Below are 13,740 nucleotides of genomic sequence, written 5' to 3'. Positions count from 1 at the left end.
CAGGCCAACTAAACAAGTATATTATTTCCAGGCCCAATAAGGATATGAATACCTATCTCGAGCCCAATATACAGGTAAAATGACACTAAGGCCCACTAAACATGTATATTATTTCCAGGCCCAATAAGGATATGAATGTCGTTTTTAACCCGTTTGGTATTGTTTTGTTTATTTTAGCTTGATTATTTACATAATTGATATCTAAAGCCCACTTTTTATAAAAATGACATTCTTGGCCCAATAAGCCAAAAATTTACAATTAAGGCCCAATTTTGTAAGAATAACACTTTAATCTCCAATTTTGTTAAAAACTGGTGTTGATGACTACTTGTGATAAAAATAGCATTTTAAACCCATTTTTGTCAAAAATATCATTTTTGGCTTGGTTTTGTGAAAATACATATTTTTCTGGTTTCTGGCTTTTCCGAACTAGTTTTTAGAAAATTTGTAGAAAATTCATCGTAAGTCGAAATCTGGATCCGTAAATTTTGGAAGTTTGGAAATTTTGTCTACTTTGTTCACAATTTTCTCATAATTTTTGATGGCTTCAAACTAGTGTGAAATTACTCATCTTCACAGGTTGGTCCGAAATTATTTCAAATATGATAGGCAGTTTTGTAAAATTCGCCAAAAATTGTAGAAAAATCGTATGAAAACGTGTGAGTAGTCATTTTAAAGCTATAAACCTGAAATTTATCCATGTAAAACAGTTTTAAAAAATACTTCCATTTGGATGGTCAAAACAGTCCGAGATTAGACCAAAAGTTTTCTGTCAAGGGCTGTTTTGTGGGTTTAGTTTATAGATCTTTGAACACAACACTTATTTTTGCTATATCAAGTATACAAATCCCAGATCTACATGTTTACATATAATACTTGTGATAAAACATACTTTTCTCAAGATTAATATGAAGATCCTAGTGATAAACTCCAAGTTTCTTAACATATTTTTAGATTAGTGAAGAAATCAACACATAATCACCAAATAATTCATGGAAAACACACATAGTCATGCATATACACTAGATCTACACAAAGCAACTTGTATTATCCCCCAAAAATCATATAAAAACAGAAAACAAGGGGTATGAACTCACCTTGTTTGAAGATTTCGGTTTTTGATGAAGAATTGAAGAGATTTTTGGGTCTTAGCGCACCTTTGTTGTGGATCTTGAGTTTATGAAGCTTCTAAGGTGTGATCATGGAATAAAACCATGTGAGAAGGAGTTGTTCATGTTAAGATGAAAGAAGATACTTGTGTTTGACAATAACTTACCAAGTTAGAGAAAAACATGCAATGATCCTCTTGATGCACACTTGTATTACTCGAAAATTTGAAGGGAAAAGGTGAGTGAATTTCCTTGAGTTTGAGAGTAAAATGGAAGAGATCATTGAAAGTTAAATGATGGTGGTGGGGGCTCCTCATGGCCGAGAATAGAAGGGAGAGAAGAGATGAAGAAGTTTGACTTCTTAAAAGATGATTAGATGTGCATTGTTGTATGGGAGTTAAAAGCTTAGGAGTATGTTGGTTAAAGGTGTGGTGGCAAACATTGATAAATCCTTATTTTCTCTTTTTTTTTTCTTTTCTTCATTGGGCCGAGAATTGGGCCTAAGATGAATGAAATTTACTTACTTTGGCCCACTCTTGGCTTTGCTTAATTTTGTGAAGCCCAATAAATATGTTTCGGTCCATTGGGCCTTTAAGTGCATTAACGGCCCAATTTGACCTAAAAGAATGTATTTATAGTCTCTTAGGGTTAATTGGATTAGTTATGGCCCAATAAGGCCCATTAGGGTTAGTTAATTCATTTATGGCCCATCATGGTCCAAAATGCTAAAGTTTTATGAATGTGGTCTATTTAGAGCCCAATTAGGGTTTCTAGGCCCAAGATAGTCTACTTGAAGGTTTATTGGTCCCTTAGGCCCAACAAGAGAATCCTAGGCCATAGTGAACTTGAAATGGGATATCTAGGGTTTCCAACCCTTACTTGAGCCTATGAGATATATTTGAATGAGAATGGAGTATAGTATTCACTTAGAGTATAGGCTCTTACAATGGATGATGTTTATATGAGAATAGAATTTCCTAGCTAAAAATGCTAGTTGTGACAGTAATCCCGTCCCCATCCCTGAATATGAAAATCGATCCCATCACCGACCTGATTCCCAACGGGTACCCGTTTACCAAACACTATTGGGTTTGTGGGTATCCCAACGGGGTAACGGGGATCCCTGTTTAACATTCAAATTAAGAATAATTTTGATGCAATGAGAATACAAAACCATTAGACTTAGTGATGCAAGCATAAATTCATATCCAAAATAATTTTGATAATTTACAAAACCATTAAGAGCGACGTATTTGTTCTGACACATAAGTGGTTACTAGTGTCAAAAAACCAATAAAGACACTAGCATTCATAAATCATAATATCACTATTACTCTAAGTACTATGAATAAAAAAAATGTCAAAACACTAGCACTACAAATAAACAGGAAACTATCTCAAGAAATTATCTTTAAATCTTTCACAACAAAGAAGATAACTAAAGGAAATTAATATATATATATATATATATATATATATATATATATATATATATATATAGGTAGGTAGGTTAAATTGAGAAAATAAAAAAGGTTGAGAATGGGGGAATCATTCTCAGCCACTCATTTAATCTAAGCATAAAAGACACGGTGGCAAACTTGTAAATATTATAATAACCTTCAATCTCAAATACGTAACTATAGAGAATTTGATAACTGTTCGTTCATCATCAAAATTTTTCCTCCAGCCTTCAATAATCATCCAGATTTCTTCAACTAAACCGGAATTTCTTCGCTGCTCATGAAATTGGAATCGGAGTTCTGGACTCGCAATCACAATCGACATTGAGGGACTTAGAATCGGTACTCACAGGTTCCCAATCGGATTTTCGGAAATCAAAATCAAATTGAGAAATCGATCAGAGATAGGATGTCGCATCTGAAGTCGAAATCGGAAGTATATGATGATTTGGAATTGATAACTTAATGTTTTTAACATTTTTAAAATAGTTAACTTATTTGCACTCCAACTGTTTGATGAAATGCATAAACTAAATTACCACGTTATATTCACATATGAATATGTTTTCTCACCTGAATCAGTATATGATTATTAAAAACACAAAACAAATATGCAAGTCTGTATGTTATTCATATGTGAATAACATATAAAAATTATATATATTTGTCAAAATACCTTCAATATTCATAAGTGAATATACCTTGTAATATTCATATGTGAATATACTGTGTAATATTCATAAGTGAATATATCATATAATATTCACAAGTGAATATACTATGTAATATTCACATGTGATATACCATGTAATACTATGTAATATTCACATATGAAATATCATTTAATACTCATAAGTGAATATACAATCTAATATTCACAAGTGAATATACTATGTTAATATTCACAAGTGAATTCATCGTCCAATATTAAAATATGAATATACTATGTTTATTATATTCTATATTCATATATGAATGATACTTAAATTATAAAAAAAAATCATACTTTTTATTCATAAGTGAATAACGAATGTACTGTAATAAAACCTGATGCATTTTTATTCATTTATGAATAACGATAACTGAAAATATAAAAAAAATAAATTTTTTATTTTATCTTAAAACTATATCAATATGGATGTCTATTTGTAGAGAATAAACAATCATGAATTTTGGTATATTTAAAATCATTTTTTGATAAAAATAACTTATAAAAATAAAAAAAAAAAACGAAAAAAACTATGTTTTTGTATATATTAAGGTAATAATTAGCATAGTTTAAGGAAATATGTTATGTTGGAAAACAAATGTGCATTCATTTCCCATTTCCGCCGGTACGTTGGAGCCTTTTGCGGCAAAAATAAATGATTGACTGAGAATGATTCCCCCCATTCTCAACCTTTTTTTTTCAATCGAACTCTCCCTTATATATATATATATATATATATATATATATATATATATATATATATATATATATATATATATATATATATATATATATATATATATATATATGAACGGTTTTAGTTAACGGGTTTCGGTTTCGGTTTCGGGTAATCGGGACGAGTATTTTGTTTACTGTCCCCATAACCAAACCCGCAAAAATTTTCTAAAAGCATACCAAACCCGATCCCGGCCCCGATTAATCGACCCCAAACCCGTACCTAATATGACGGTTTTCGGTTTTCACCATCGGGTTCAGTTTCTTTTGTCATCCCTAAGTATCGACACCATCAACTATCTTGATATAATAAAAGACACTTTCAGGTGGTAGCTTCAAACTGTTTTGTAGCAGGCTTAGTCGACTTCCCATCACCATACATGATACCATATGAAAATCTGCATTTGTTTTTTCCCACAGCACTACAAAAAAACCGAGATTACCCCCTCGGTTATAAAACCTTTTCCAAGGAAACACATCAAACCTCAACATTCAACCTCTGAAAAAACAATCGTGAGGTGTGCGAGTTTGTGATCGGAAAATGGAAAAATGAGACATACCTTGTTAGTAATTTACTAACTTTAGTAACAAAGAGCAAATCACTTTTATTATGCATCACATAACCATTCTATTTTCCTTAAATTTACTGTCCTCCTAAAAAAACAACAACGTGCTATTAAGGGCATTGTAACTTAGCTGTCATATATTAATATTATTGGTAAGAAAATGCAAGTACAATTCTATTTTCTAAAGGGATTAGAATCACATGAATGAAGTTAATATAGAATTACCTGAATTTTTTTGGCATCCTTGCAATAAAACTGAAGTCGACATCATTTACATCTATTTTCAAAACTTCAATCATCTTAGCATACAACTCTTTTTCTGCTTTTTCCCCTCCAGTTTTACTTTCCCATGAAGCTCTTTATAAATGCCTAAAATAAATAATAGGTAATTAGAAAGTTTACCAAATTCAACTGCCATTGAATATATAATATATTTCAAATAATTGATTGATTTACATTTTGAAATACAAATTAGAAATTAACATTTATTTGCATAAAACTAAACAATTTAAATCCCCAAAAAATAGATTTAGTAGAAAATAAATCTTATTCGAATTAAAAATCATACATATCTACAGGAATATCAAAGTCAAATCTTGAAAACCCCTGCATCAATACATTAAAAAGCATCAACCAATAAGAAAAGTGTAAAAATCTCATGAACATTTGCTAGATTTGTGTTAAATTCTTGCACAACAGCAAAAGAAACACATGGGCAAGATAACACTAAACTAATCACTAAAAATTAGAAACATTAAATGTTTTTACCTCCTTTGTAAGTAAATATAAGCTTTATGCATATATCAGTTCCAATAAAAAGAAATTAGGGCAGGAATTCAAACTGCATGAATATAATGGTAAGAGATAAACAAAAGACCTTATTTTTCAAACAACCCATTATACCCCTGCATTCTAGATACAATTTTTAATTGATTTAAACCCATGACAACCACTTTCAAGAAGCAAACTATAAACAGTAAATGATACTATATGTAAAACACTACCACGATTTTACTGTTTAAAGCATCTTTTTTGTGAAGGGTACCCCCAAAGGAACTTTCTATACTTCATACAATGCCGAATTATTGAAATAGTAAATGTAAACTTATCAAGATAACCATTTTCTCCTCCATTTCTTTATAAATCACATTACCATCATCCAAAGTTTTCACCGTACAAAAGACATCAATCAGGCGGAGCTTGAAGTTTTTATTTGAGGGGCCGAAAGTATAATGTGTATAAATACTGGAAAATAGGGGGTGGGGGGGAAGTCAAATTTTATAGCTTTTGGCCTAATACTTAAAGTTTTTAATACTAGAGGACTAATTCGAAAAAAAAAAAAAAAAAAAAAAAAAAAAAAACAGGGCCTGTGGCCCCCCTAGCCCTAAAGAAGCTCCGCCAATGATCACAGGTGTAACGACCCAAATTTACTTTCGTCAGCGACATCAGTATCCGTGTTACTCGAATAAGTGTTTATGCAAATGAATTTTGGTTTTAAGGTTTTATAATGAAATGAATTGAATAAAAATGGTGTCATTTAATATATAAAAGAATTACACAACAATTAAGAAGAAGTAGTTTAACTAATTAACTTGTGGTGGGAGTATTTAGAGTAAATATAATTTATGTAAAAATTATAAAGGTTGAGGGGTTAGAATGTAATTTTAGAAAATATGAAACTTCAAAATAAAATAAGAATGGGTTTATTATGGATTAATAAAGGGAAGACAAGGGACTCTAAGTGTAATTTGGGAATTACAATTACGTGATACGTTTCAAGTCTGATCGATTCCTCGCTCTTTTTTTTCCTTCGGTTACGTCCTATGCATTCTAACCTAATTAAAGATGCCGTTGATCTTCGTTTTTTGGGGCTGCTACTTCACGAGTGGAGAGAGACAGTGAAGCGAGAGAGGAAGTCGGAGAGAATTGAGGTGAGGCCAACGGGTGTGAGAACCGAACCCAAATCTCGTATGCCTTGAACTATCATCTAGCAGCAAGAACGGGAGTTGAAATTCGTGGTAAGTATCCATAACGAAAAAGCTTGCTGCATTTTATTATAATCTGTCCCTAGGCATGGTTGCGCTGTTGCGTTTTATTTTTCTTGGACATCATGATCTATCCTTGATCCAACAGTAAAGCAGCGGGATAGAATAAACCCTTTTATCTCACCCAAACCGCATCAAATAAAATAATAAACTCATGTGCATAGTCAATTTCATTTGTTTATGTACCTTTGATCGAGAGTATTGGTGAAATGGGATTCTTGACATATGACTGTTGCTTAACCTTGAACTGCGATAACCTAGTGTGTTCTAAACCACAATTTTACCATAAAAATTAAATACAATAAAATATGGATCATATATGAAATATTTAATCCTGACATTAAGTCTTTTGAACTAGTTGTGATCGTTACGTAATAAATGAAAACAGTGAATAAAAACAATAAGACATGAAGTTTTCCATTTTATTAATTTGGGAGAAACCATTCAAGAAGAAACAAGGAGATATTGCACCATGCAACCTGACTTTTGCAAAACTTATTATTAAACCACATGAGACTTATTATACTAGATCTCATAATTATCACCCTTTTTAATCTTGTAGTTTCTGGTTATATTAATAATATAATTACATGCTTAAAATTTCACCACATGTATTGATCTTAAAGTAAATGGTGATTTTTGGTAAATGACAGGATTCTGCACAGCAACATTAACCTGTCATGCGGGGCCTGTAGAAGTCATTCAGGCCCGAATTAGGAAATGACCTCAAGAGAAAAGTTTTAGAAAATGGAGTCTAATTTTCAGAAAATCCGGAATGAGCTCAATCGGAGTTATGAATTTTGTTTTATGAATAAAACACTGAACGGGGGGTCAGGCTGGAAAATTATAAAAAAAATAATATAAGAGTTAGAATAAAGTATTATTTTTGAAACACATACTTTATTTATTAATTGCTTGTTATGTGTGGTGTTTAGGTGGGGCATTGAGAATTTCAAGTAAGTTCAAGACTTGGAATAGAAGGAGGATTTCTTCAAGGCTAAAGGTGAGTTTATAGTTTTAACTCATTAAGGTTGCATTATTAAAACGTGCAATCCGTAGATGGTGATTTGATTCGCTTTAGGATGACCGTGTCATTACATGTGTTTGATGATGATAAGATAGTTGTGATGCTACTATATGCTTTGTGATATTGTCATGTTATGACCTAATTGCTATGTTGCTTACACTTTGATGTACTAGATGTATATGACAAGCTAATTTTTGGTATGAGTCGATAATTTTCTTAACTTCAGTGCATAACCAAAAACTACATCGCATAAGTGCGTTATTGATGCTAATTAGGATCATGTTAGAATTGCTAATGCTTGTTTGGTAAATCCTATTGTTTGCACATTGTGTATGGTTATGCAATGGTATCTGTTGATATGATGTTATGATTGATATATGCTAGTTGAATTCATTTGCGATGATCATGCGTAATGAAATCAATAGTCATATGTTATGCTTGATTGATGGTATGCCATGTTGTTACGTGCTATGTTGCGTGAATTGGTTGATCATCTAACATACTCATTTTGAATTAAAGTTGTAATGAATTTTTAGACATATGCTATTGTATGGTGATAATATGATGAATTTTATTACATGTTTTATTGCTTGTTAAAGTTGTATGTGTAACATGATACTTTTGGGGTACGCAGGGTATAACGGTGTTAGGGTGGAACCTTGCAAGTCTAATAGGTGGAAAGAGTTTAAACAATAACGGTGATTAGTTACATGATCTTTTTAGATGGTCGTGTGACATGTGGTTCGTGTGCACCCCGGGGTACGAGAACTGGAGTGGTGTTGGCTTTATGGTGTGGCCGGATCAAGCATCATGTGCGATTCAAAAGGTGTATCGGTAGAATTGGCACCATATGTACCAATCCCAAACGACACCGTGAAGTACTTGTACTTTGCACGTCGGAGTAGCGAAGGTGGAAGTCTTGAGGTTGGTGAATTCGGGTGGAAGTCATGAGCCACTTAAAGCACTAAACTAGTTGAGCACACGAGTAGTGAACGAGGTTAAGTTGTTGGGTAAGCTATCACTAAGAAAACCTCAAAGTAGATAATTGGTTGAAATGTGAATATATACAATAATCGGTTGAATTAACTTGTATATGATAATCAGTTGATATCCATTACGTATAATAAACGACAAATTAAATTATATGTAATAATCGGTTGTTTTAAGGTGATAACTATAATCGGTTGAATTGAGCTTTAATATTATTGAAATAAATTACATATAATAAACAGTTAATTGATTTATATGTAATAAACGGTTGAATTAAGTTGATAACTATATCTAGTTGAATTGAAATTAAACAATATGGTGAAATGTTGTATTGTAAATGGTTGAAATTAAATATGATGTAAATAGTTCAACGTTGTTGCTATTTGGTTGGTTATTTAATTGAAGGTTGAATAAATAATGAAATGTTTTTACATAAAATGTGATTATTTATATGTCATGCGATTGTTTATATGGTATTCGAGTGACCATATGTGGTAGAATTGCGGTTGAATATGTGATTGAATAATTATGATATGTGGTTGTTTGCTATCTGTTATTTGTCTATCATTTTTATGCTTCATCATAAAATGAATGATTGACCCATTTGGGGTTTGTATGTTTTATATGCAACTTTATGAACTCACTCAGCAGGGGCTGACACTTGTATTTTTTTCTCTTTTGTGTCTTATGATCGGTGCAGGCAGTTTAGAAGATTGACCTTGGTGAGAGGAGTTCTTATGGGTGGTAGTTTTATAGTAACGATACGACTCTTGGACACGTTTTTTGGTTATTTACTTTAAAGTACTTTTGTTTACATTTCAAATGGTTTGGAATTATGTTTGAATTTTTGAAGTCATGTTGTGGTTTTGAAAATGTTTTGAATTAAAAACTAAGTGTTTCGCTAACGTATTCTGTTGAATAAATATTTTAAAAATAAAAAAAAAATTATGGTGAAATTCACAGCCAAGGTTGTAGAACTCGTTACTTGTTACCTGTTCGGCCGACTACCGAGTAGCGAGTACTCGGGAGTACTCAGTGAGTACTCGAGGTCCGGTAATTCATGTAGAGATATTTTTAGGGAACTTATATATATATATATATATATATATATATATATATATATATATCAAAATTATAATTAAAATATTAAGTTGATCGAAATACATAACAAAATTAGATACATGTGACTACACAAAAACTGAAAAACACATAATGATCTCACTTCATGAATAATTACTCAAAATTTAAGTTATATATGTAATAATAATCACATGTGTGTGTGTTAAATAATAAATCATTAAGTATATTATATATATTAATCACCGAGTTGATCGGGTTTTACAACATTGCTCAGTTCAGTAAGGGGCCGATCGGGGAGTACTCGGGATTCTGTAAATCGCCTCGGTAAGTGGCCGATTAGTGAGTACTCGGAGGAGTAATCGGCAAACTCGGCGAGTTTTATAACACTGTTCATGACGTTACAACAGGGTTGTAAGTGAATTCTTTAAAGGCAACAAACTCCAAGTGTAGTTGAAAGGAACCAAACACAAAATACTTATAAAAGGGAGAAAATAAGTCAAGCGAAAATTTAAAACCAAGAAATACCAGGTAACAACATGGAATCTGAAATGTTGGAATCCTTAAGTGAATAACGAAAATAACAAGAAGATGTGGAATGAAAACCAGATAGGCATCAATCTTTTCCTTAACGTTGGTCTAGTTTTGTCATTTCCATTAGTTGAACCATCTGTGAGAGGCTAAAAAAATTAACACCACATTTTCATTATTCTTATACTTTGAAGAAAGAAAATTATTATAGATCGGCGATTGGTTATCTGATTCGGGCTCATGGTTTTAAGCCAATTGACTAGTGATTGGTTATTTGATTCTTGTAGAGTTACTTGTCAATTAAAAAAAATCTAAACTTGGATAAAAAGATTTAGACAGAAAATTCAAAAACCTGGTTCAAGAATTCTATCGAGCAGTCGGAATGCATGATGAAAGTTTCATAAAAATCACCCCAGTTACATGAATAGTTGTCTCCTAATTCAATATCAAAAGAAATTGATAGAACACAGGTAAAAAAGATGGTGTTTTATGTCAAAAAATAAACTCAAATACTAATATACCTAATTGGGTCACAGAAGTCGCCGTGTCGTTTCTTTTGCTTCTTCTCATTGTCGTGATACAGACAATACACATGTGAGATACGCAATCCTTGAAGTAGTTAATCCCACCACAATGGTGATCCATCTGAAAATCAACCCCTTGTCGCTTGAGCAATTCAATCGAGTCAAAAACATTATGATCCCATTATGGATCAAAAACCACTATGTAATTAAACACGAAATCGAAGAGCAGTAAAATCAAATCGACTGAGTGGTAAAGAAGACAGCGAGGAAGTGAAGTAGGGAAATGGGCTGCTTTTGTATAAAACATGAGCTGGTGGAGGTTGAATGGACGACGAAAAGCAGCACAATGGAAGAGGGAGATGCAGGGACATTGTTGTTGGGTCTAAAATTGGTTTATACTTTGCTTTTCTAATCATTTATTGTTTTATCATTTGGGCCGCAAACTAATATTGGGATTAATTGTAGCTTGGACCGAAAACCCATGAGTTTTCGGTCTGGCCTTGAGTTTGTGGCCCTTGTATGTATAGGTGTTAGGTGGGTGAGGTGATGATAATTCTCTAGGTGCTTAAGTGTGTGTTCGTAACGTGTGAGAGAAAGTTAGAGAGAAGAGTGTGTGTGTGTGTGTATGAATCTATGTGTAAGGAGCTTCATTTCAACATTGAATACATCATAGATTCAAGTTACTCTTCTTCTCCTTCTATTCTATTTTGATCTGAAATCATCCAATTGATTGACATTCTTGCACCATCAATTGGATCTGATTGATACACAAGCAGATTTGGGGACTTACAAGTGGTATCAGAGCTTGGTTGTATCAATCAATTTTTTCCAGATCTGGAGCTTATTTGATCTCATTTTGAAGAGATTTTTGCATTTTTAGATAGATCTTGGCAAAATAAGGGGGGTTTCTTCTTCGCATTTTTCCTAAAAACGAGTTTTTGATCGAGTTTTGGAGCAAAAAATGTGAAAAAACGTTGTTTTTCGTCAAGAACAACGATTTCTGAAGTGATTTCGGTCTTTGAAGGGTTTTCTATCCGAGGTTTCGGCCCGAGGTTTCAGTCGGGTTTTCGGCCCGAGGTTTCGGTCCGAAGTCGCATACGTGTTCGGTTAGGTGTTCGGTCCGAGCTTTCGGTCCACGGCTCAGCAGCTTCGCTCTCGGCTCAGCAGCATTTCCGGCTTCGCACCTTCGTCCTCGCACAGCGTTTAATTAAAAAAAAGGATGTGGATTTGGGGGTTGCCTGGGATCGAACCCGGGACCACTAGTTCACAGTCAGCGCGCCTTGCCAACTCACCAACCGATCATTTGTTAAAACACCTCCTTCTTGGTTCCAACTTTCGAATTTTGACACTTTTAAACCCAAAATTCAATTTCTTTTATTTTAAAATTCAATTTTCAACCCAAAAATTTTAGATTTTATTTTTTGATTTTATTTTTAACTTTTTGACTTTTATTTTTGACTTTTTGCTTAAAATTTTGACTTTGACTTTCAAGTTTGATCTTTGACTTTAAATTTTGACTTTTTCATTTAACTTTTAAATTTTCAAATTTAGATTTTTGGTTTGACTTTTAAGTTTGACTTTTCAAATTTGACGTTTAAGGTTGACTTTCTCGTTTTGTTTTTAAGTCAAAGGGCAATTAAAAAAAATATATAAAAATAAAATAATAAAAATAATAAAAAATAATAAAAAAAATGAGTTCCACATCAATTCCGGTAAATGAAGTTTCATGTAATCCATCTTGTGTTAAAACTATTAAATTTTTACGAGAATCAATAGATCTAATCAAGAGAGAGAATGAGGATTTAAAATATGAGAGGTACATTATTAGAAAAGAACAGAAACCCTTAAAAACACAGTTAGAAGCCAAAATCAAGGATTTCCGAAAGCTTCAAGAAGATTACAGCAACAAATGTGAAAATTACGATCACATTAAGAAAAAACTTGTTGTAACTCAAGAACTTGACGCTTTGAAAATTAAGTGTGGAAAAACAGATATTAGTTTCAAAAATTACACCGCGTCAAGTAAGACAGTCGAGTCCTTATTTGAAAACCAATTAAAATCAAGATAATCAAAACAAGGGTTTAGGGTATGATTGTGTTCCTCCACCTTTCAATCATAACTACACATCCATCCCTATGACACAGGAAGAAATTGACAAGGAGGCACATCTCCATTATGGGAAACCTGTTGCGGTTGTGCTAGAAAAGGATGAAGTGAACGTTTCTAATGATTTTGTTACACGTGCAGGTAAAGTAGCAGAAGATGAGAACAAGGAGAAAACAATTGAACAATCCAATGACTCCTTGAACTATGAATCTGTTGCTTCGAACTCAGTTGCTTCTGATCAACCTGCTGTTGAGAAATACAGGCCTCCAAAACAAGCGAAATCGACGGATTGTTGTAAGTGTGCATGTGGAAACAACCAGAGAAAAGACAAGGATACACCACTAGGGGCAGGAAGATACAACTCCACAGTGAAGAAAAAAACATGTTTTCACTGTGGAACACCTGAACACATTGCCAGAAATTGTCCAAATCGTGCATACGTTCCTTACTACGCACATGGCTGGCAGAAAACACCAAGAGGGAGATACCCCAAAAGAAACCCTTCGAGGACACATTCAGACAATAGCGACTGGAACGCGCAGAAGGCCAAGAATCAAACCCACAAGGCCAAGAATCTGACTCCCAAGGGCAAGAAGGGAATGCCGGCCAAGAAGCCAAATCCAAGAGATGCTCCCGTGAAGCCAAAATCAAAGTCATCTCAACGGCCGACATCAAGATCAAAAGAAAGTACTGAGCCACCCATCGGATCGAAAAAGAAATGGGTTAAACCCAACTAAAAATGGGTTCCGAAGGTCCATTCTCCCAAATCCTCTAATGATTCTAATATTTCAACATCTTCTGTTTGTGATAAACAGGACATGTCGTGGGAGAATATTCCTTGCAAAGATGACAAAGGTCGA

This window comes from Lactuca serriola, chromosome 8 (assembly GCF_051521515.1).
Source record: "Lactuca serriola cultivar US96UC23 chromosome 8, Lser_US96UC23_V15, whole genome shotgun sequence".
Lineage (NCBI taxonomy): Eukaryota > Viridiplantae > Streptophyta > Magnoliopsida > Asterales > Asteraceae > Lactuca > Lactuca serriola.
Note: the sequence above shows the minus strand (reverse complement) of the source record.